This window comes from Camellia sinensis, chromosome 14 (assembly GCF_055761805.1).
Source record: "Camellia sinensis isolate YWXY chromosome 14, ASM5576180v1, whole genome shotgun sequence".
Classification (NCBI taxonomy): Eukaryota; Viridiplantae; Streptophyta; class Magnoliopsida; order Ericales; family Theaceae; genus Camellia; species Camellia sinensis.
Genome location: NC_138974.1, coordinates 71,275,312 through 71,281,957, shown reverse-complemented (window position 1 = coordinate 71,281,957; position 6,646 = coordinate 71,275,312). Strand labels below are relative to the sequence as shown.

Genomic DNA, 6,646 nt, shown 5'->3' with positions numbered 1-6,646 from the left:
CTAGCCATTTTTAATTGTCCCACTGGGCATGCCAAGGATATGTCTGTTGGCTTTTTTAGCTTTCGAAGGTTAATTGTGTAAATTAGAGCATGCCAACAAGGATCAATAAGTCCTTACAGAATTTTAATTGCCAACCAATTATTAGACGATTATGTTGAAGTTCTTTCAGCCTCAATGAAGCGAACTTTTGCTAGTGGCTTATTTAGGAGAAACTTACAAATGATCACAGATACAAAATAGTTTAGAAACTGAATTTCATTAAGTAAATAAGAACTTACAATGAAATGACCCAGCCTTGAAAAGGTTTACAACAGCGACTACTTGAAACTACTCCTAGGAAATAAAGTGCAGTACAAGAATTGAAGAACTGGAAATGTAAAGAATTGGAAATGTAATGATTGGAAAGAAAAGTATGAAGTAAACGACTGGTTTGTAACCGTCGAAGTGGACTTCTAACTGTCGAAATGCCCTTCTACGATCATTGGTTATGGCCCTGAACAACATGCTCCTATGACGCTTTCTTTGCAGTTGAGCTTCCCTCTTGTATGTGAATTTGAATTGTGAGTAACCATTGGGCTATGTCACCTCATGCCTTTTAACTACTTCCATGCGACGTGGTCCCGTCATTACCAATATGAATTGCCACGTGTCTGTCGCTGATTGGAGACTCGCATTAACTCCCCAAATTACCCTTTATAAGCCATGTGTTAAGCTGCGATTGGCCTGTACAAAATATATAGTCAACAAATAGATTTTATCCATTGAAATATGGCTTTAGGGTGAAGATCTGAGCAAAATATGATCTGATCTGATTGCAAAATTAATTACATTACTCATTTATGTAACATATGTGTGATGCATATAGAAAAATGATTCATGTACCCACTTGATTGGACACAAGGCTTAGTTTGATTTGGTTTGATGATGTGTGATGCATAAATTATAGTTATATTTACATAAGTTAAATGGTTCACTACTAAAAAAAATACTTTTTGCGACCGTCATAAACCGTCGCAAATAATAAAAAACAGTCGCAAAAGACTTTTTGCGACGGCCCATGCGACGACAAATGGGGGTCGCGAATATGGGGGTGGCAAATACTTTTTGCGACGGCAAAACAACAGTCGCAAATTATTTGCGACCACCTAAACTACTTATGGCGACCCCTATTTTGCCGTCGCAAAAAACAAAGAAAAATACTAACATGATCTTTGGCGACCATCTTGTTACCGTCGCAAAAAATTAAAAATAAAAATAAAAATAAATAAATAAATAAACAAATTGTGAAACATTAAAGCCCTTTTACCTATCCAGCTATTTATCAAACAAATTAGACAAATCAAACCCACAGCTAACCTCTAGATATTCTTCCTATTTTCTTCAAATATTAAAGCTTGAACAAAATAAAAACAAAAAATGTCACAATTAAACAATTACTTTTAATATGTGAAACTTTTTTTCATCATATTCCAGTTGGGGTAATATCTGTCAAAACACTTCCAGTATACAATACTACTAATAGAACTTATAAAAGGCGTGTCAATTAAGCACAAGCATTTCAAAGCCCAAATGATGAACTAAAGGTTTAAGATCTAACACGAGGCCTTTCAAGGACTGGGAACATCATTGTGAGAAGACATAAAAATGCAATTAAGTAAAGACAACCAAACATGCAGAACTAAGCTTCTTATGGAGCTCATCCAATTCCGATTGATAGCATGAGAAACCACATGTTTTAACAGCATTAAAATCCACAAGCAAAAATAAAGGTGAATAACCAGTAGCAACAATAATTCTTTGTTCTCACATGATAAAAAAATCTTATTCCAATCTCTAACCATAGTAAGAGGGGAAGGGGAATGGAGGCAGGATAAGACAAATCATTGCTTACTTCTAATATCCATACTACCCTTGTTTTTTACCGGTCATACCTGCAACCACCTGCAAAGATGCAATCCGAATAATCAAATTAGTTAAAATTACCCGTGCACAAAATTCTTCCATCAGGTACATATATATTTGAAGTAGTACATAAAATGCCCGTAACGTAAAAAATCACTTTCGAAATGTTGAAATGCATAAAAAAAAAACCTTAGGGGTAAAGTACATGGTTTTTATAGGGGATAGTAATGGACAAACGATTACTATACTTTTGGGAGAAAAATTGTTGCCTCAAAAATAAATAGGAGGATTTATTAGAAAACCCTTTTTCAAATACTTGTATCTCAATTAATTCATAACATATTCTTATATTGCAATAAGGATTTATTAATACAGCAAATTATTTTGTCCCAAACTACATTTATTAGCGTCTTTGGTAATGTTAGAATAATTTTTTTGTTTGTGTCGCAACAGGATATGATTGGCAGAGTGGTAAACTAGACCCTTCCATGATGAATCGAAAAGCAGAGAACTTATTGCCTCACCTTGTTCAGGTTCTCTCTCTCACTCACCACGTCAACTCAAAGCAATTTGATTCTTTTAATTTTAAAAAGTTTTCAGAATTAAATTTATAATATAAACTTGATTTGGTACGGATTACACATTCCATGTTTTGAAACATTTCTAGATATTTTTCTATGAGTACATAAACTGATACATACAGATGAAATTTGCAAAACTTATTTTACAAACTATAAGGCTAGTATGTTATTTTAGTGGGTTTCATTTCAAAATCAAATTTTGTCATTGAATGTCACCATATGTGGTTAAGATTGTGAGGTATTGAATTATATAATTTCAATATACATAAATCTCAAACACCTGATTTAATAGTTGAAAGTGGATTGAGACAGAAGAATCAAGGGATTTAAGGACACAAAATCATGTGCCCACAAAATTTATCATTCTTCTACATGCACAGAATCCGATTCGATTCAGTGAGAGAATTGTGTTAGGTTGCATGATCAAATTCAGTACATTTAGAATTTTCCCAAGATTTATCACAAAAGGTCATCTAATTTTTGGGCCTTTGCATCTATTGCCAAGAAATTAAAGAGGGTTTAAGTTGATTAGAGTATAAGCTAGATTTGTCTACATTAATGCAGGTGTCAATAAACTTGGATGCAAATGGTGAATGCCAAGAATGTTCAGTGAAGTCATTGAATGAATGGAAAAAAGCATCAGATTTCCCAGTGATAAATCAAGACTACTCAGGTGCCAAAAACACATACATTTATGCAGCAACGACCTCTGGTTCAAGCCAAGCATTGCCACATTTCCCATTCGACACAGTGCTGAAACTAAACACTTTGAACAAGTCAATCCCCAAAACCCCCCAAGTTATGTTTTCAAACAAGATTTCGAAGTTACAGTCGCATTTTGAAAACACGACTTCGTAAAATAGAACATAGATTTGAAATATAAGTTTTAAACTGCTTGGATTTGAAAATTTTCTCTTAAAAATGTTAGGTAAAAAACACTAAGGAGCATAGTTTATCTTGAAATCTTAGAGCAGCCATGAACTTTGAAAGTTTTCATCAAACTTGGACTTGAAAACTAACATTAGTGCCCCATGGCTTATCTCATAAGCACGCTTCTAAGTGAGAACGTCTATCCTAACAATGCTTGCTCACAAAACTAATTTAATCACAATCAATCAATCCAATCATGCTAAAACTAATTTAAAATCCTACAACTCAGTTATAGATAGTGAGAAAACACCCATCGATTAGTTTGAAATGAAGGCATTGAGGTCGTTGTCTAACCTTAAATCAATGAAATAACTGTCAACATTAAGTCTCTCAGAAGTCCTTATACGCTAGCTGAGTTAGGTTTGGGCTTGACCTGTAATGACAGAAACAAGAGTTAAAAAAATATTAGATCTAGAATTTTTTCTTTCCTAAATAGAACATGTCTGATTGATATTCAAAGCACATGTAGCAGCCATGAAATGAACAGCATATTCAACAATTTTGCAGAGAGAAGTAATTTGAACAATTCAAGCGATGAAGTGTTTCCAGTAAGGAGCTTCCAAATTACTGTCAACAAGTCCGGCGGAGGACCGTTAACTGACTGTCCTGTGTTTTATAAAATGCGAGAAAATTAAAATTTGAACCTCACGAAAAATACTTGGCTTCAGTGGATGTGAAGAAGAGATCGTTTTCCAACATTTTCTCGGCAACCAAACACAATAATATCACAAGAAAGCTAAATAATGTAAAGAAAAAGAACGAAAGAGACGCACCTGAAGCTGTGAATCCCTCACATTTTTTGCAAACTTCGAAGCTTGTGATCCAAAGGAGAGCTTCGACCAGTGATCAGAGGATTTGCCAAAACAAAGAGAACGAATACCTACACACACAGAGAGAGAGAGAGAGAGAGTAAATTGAAAACCTAGATTTCCTAAGTCAGATAGAGAGAGAAGCAGGGGTGATAGATTAAATTAACTGATTCGATTCAATTCATTTAGTGATATCATTAAACAGAACATAGAGTGATGATTACCAGACGAAGCAAAGGAGCTTCGGGATCCGCAATGCGAGTTAAGGCTATGTCAGAGCTAAATAGATCCGACTCGGCTTGAAATCGGAGAGCAATGTCGGAAATTAGAGAGTTTCAAATTGCTAGAATGAGCAGAAATTTGACGGATTTGAAGGCGACGAAGACTGATCCGACAGCGGAATAAGCAGCCGTGGAAGCTCCGGCGATTGAAGAAAGAGAGAGAGATGAAGAAGAAGAAGATCGCTACAATGTGTTGTGGTTGATTAATTTACTTTGGAAGCTCCGAAGAGTGTGAGAATGGCGATGCATTTGAAGAGCTTCGACTGTGGCCAGTCAGATTCGAGCGAGAGAGGGTGGAGAGTCAAAAGAGAGTCGAGCAAGAGAGATTTTGAGAGAGAGAGAGTTCATACAGAGAGATTTGGGAAATAAGTGAAAAAGGGGTGATAGTTTTTTAACAACGCGGGTCTTCCTTTTTTTTAATGTAAAAAGTGATTTTTTGCGACCACTAAACCATCCGTCGCAAAAAAATAAACGCAAAAAGTCATATTTCTAGTAGTGGTTATAGTGTAGTAACAACCACTACATTAAAAAATTGTGTTTAATCGGCTAAAATTCAAGTTGTTCCTCAAAATTTTATATCTGTTAATTCTTGCTGGATATGATTGGATTCCTTATTGACAGATTCCAGTTTAAAGTGGACTTCTTTTGATCCATCTGAATATTGGATGTGGTCCAAGTATAGTTTTATTGGATTGGCACATTCAAATGTGTCCTACTATGGTTGGATTCCTTGTTGACAGATTCCGTTTACTTGGTGGGTTTGTCTTCATCTTGTGTTTTTTGATTTAAATGTAAGACGCACATTTAAATGTGTCCTACTATTAAAAAAATACAAAAGATCTAGGCATGTTTCAGACATTTGGAGGATATACGTGTCTATTTCTTAGACACATGAAACACATTATAAGTTTGAATAAAATAACTTGCGATCTAATGACAAAAGTATATTAAAGTATATTTATACCTATTAATCCATCCTCCTATAAACTTTAAAAATTAGTACTGCTGTATTTTTTTTTTTATTATCTTTAAATGAAATATTCATATATATGATATACACTAAATTTGAAAACCTATATATTTTTTGCGAAATATACTTCACATGTCATGTCTTGTAGTTTTTGAAAATTATCACGTCGGTGTGTCTGTGCTTCTTAGCAACCACGTTCTTGTTGTATAGCCTATAGGATTATTTAGCCTTAAGAAACAGTTCCTTTTTCTGACATTAGAATTCATGCTTTTAATAATTTCAGGTTGATGGATGTTGTTTGCTCATTCTATTTCTTTCTTCTTGTGTTTTGTTGTAAATGTAGTTGATTGCCCCAAATTTTTGCTGAACTTCTGTGCAGGGAGTTCTTCGTTCCCAGTTACAATCAACAAATGAAGATAATGGAAATATTAAAAAGTGAGTTTCCCACTTTTATGCCAGAACTGCTTTTTAGTCTTTTTTCTCTTTTTTTTTTGTTTTTGTTTTTCTTTTTTTTTTCTTTTTCCCTGTCAGGTCTTACAATAACAATCCAAATCTATGAAGGAAAGCAAAAATAGCAAGCTTCAATTTTTTGTTGATATTTCAACCTTTGTAAGGTTGTGATCTTATCACCAGAACTCGAATCATGGGATTTAACCAATTGGAGGAATTCAAATCATGTGATTTTAAATATGTTAAATCATGTTGATGTTAAAGTTTTTGATGCTTTAAGTTAGGCTTGGTTATGTCAGATCAGACATGAGCACTAGGAATTAAAGGCTGGAATCAAAACCTGCTGAATTTGACAAATTCTTAATGCCATTTAAGTTGATCAAATTCGTGTTCCTCAGATACTGTTCAATTTGCAATATGATTGGGAAAAGAGATTTTTTTTTTTTCCTTCCTTTTATTATTACATGTTTATTGTAAAGTATTCTTATGACAATTGCATAGTTTGTTAGAAATGGTTTTGGAAATTAGATTTTTCCTAAACTTTGGTCTATTTTTTAGGTGGGACCCATGCGCCGAATTTCACAGGTCAAGGTGGTAACGCGTTCTATGCCGCATTGCGATTCACATTGTATATTTGGTTGCTCAAAACCATTATCGGGTGAATAGAAAATTGAAGCCAAAGTGTGTTCCATGGAAATGGAGTTTTGATGGAAAATCCTTAAA

General features: G+C 34.2%; 1 long non-coding RNA gene across 2 annotated transcripts; it reads right to left on the bottom strand.

Annotated features, from left to right (window-relative positions):
• Window positions 1–1,671: 1,671 nt before the first annotated feature.
• On the bottom strand, window positions 1,672–4,578 carry LOC114260807 (uncharacterized). Of its 2 annotated transcripts, XR_014350621.1 has the most exons (5): window positions 4,447–4,578; window positions 4,187–4,293; window positions 3,708–3,786; window positions 3,174–3,242; window positions 1,672–1,941 (listed from the first exon to the last, which is right to left on the bottom strand). It is a non-coding gene; the product is annotated as an uncharacterized LOC114260807 (long non-coding RNA). The 2 variants fall into 2 exon arrangements; XR_014350622.1 differs by lacking the exon at window positions 3,174–3,242.
• Between the last annotated feature and the right edge of the window lie 2,068 nt (window positions 4,579–6,646).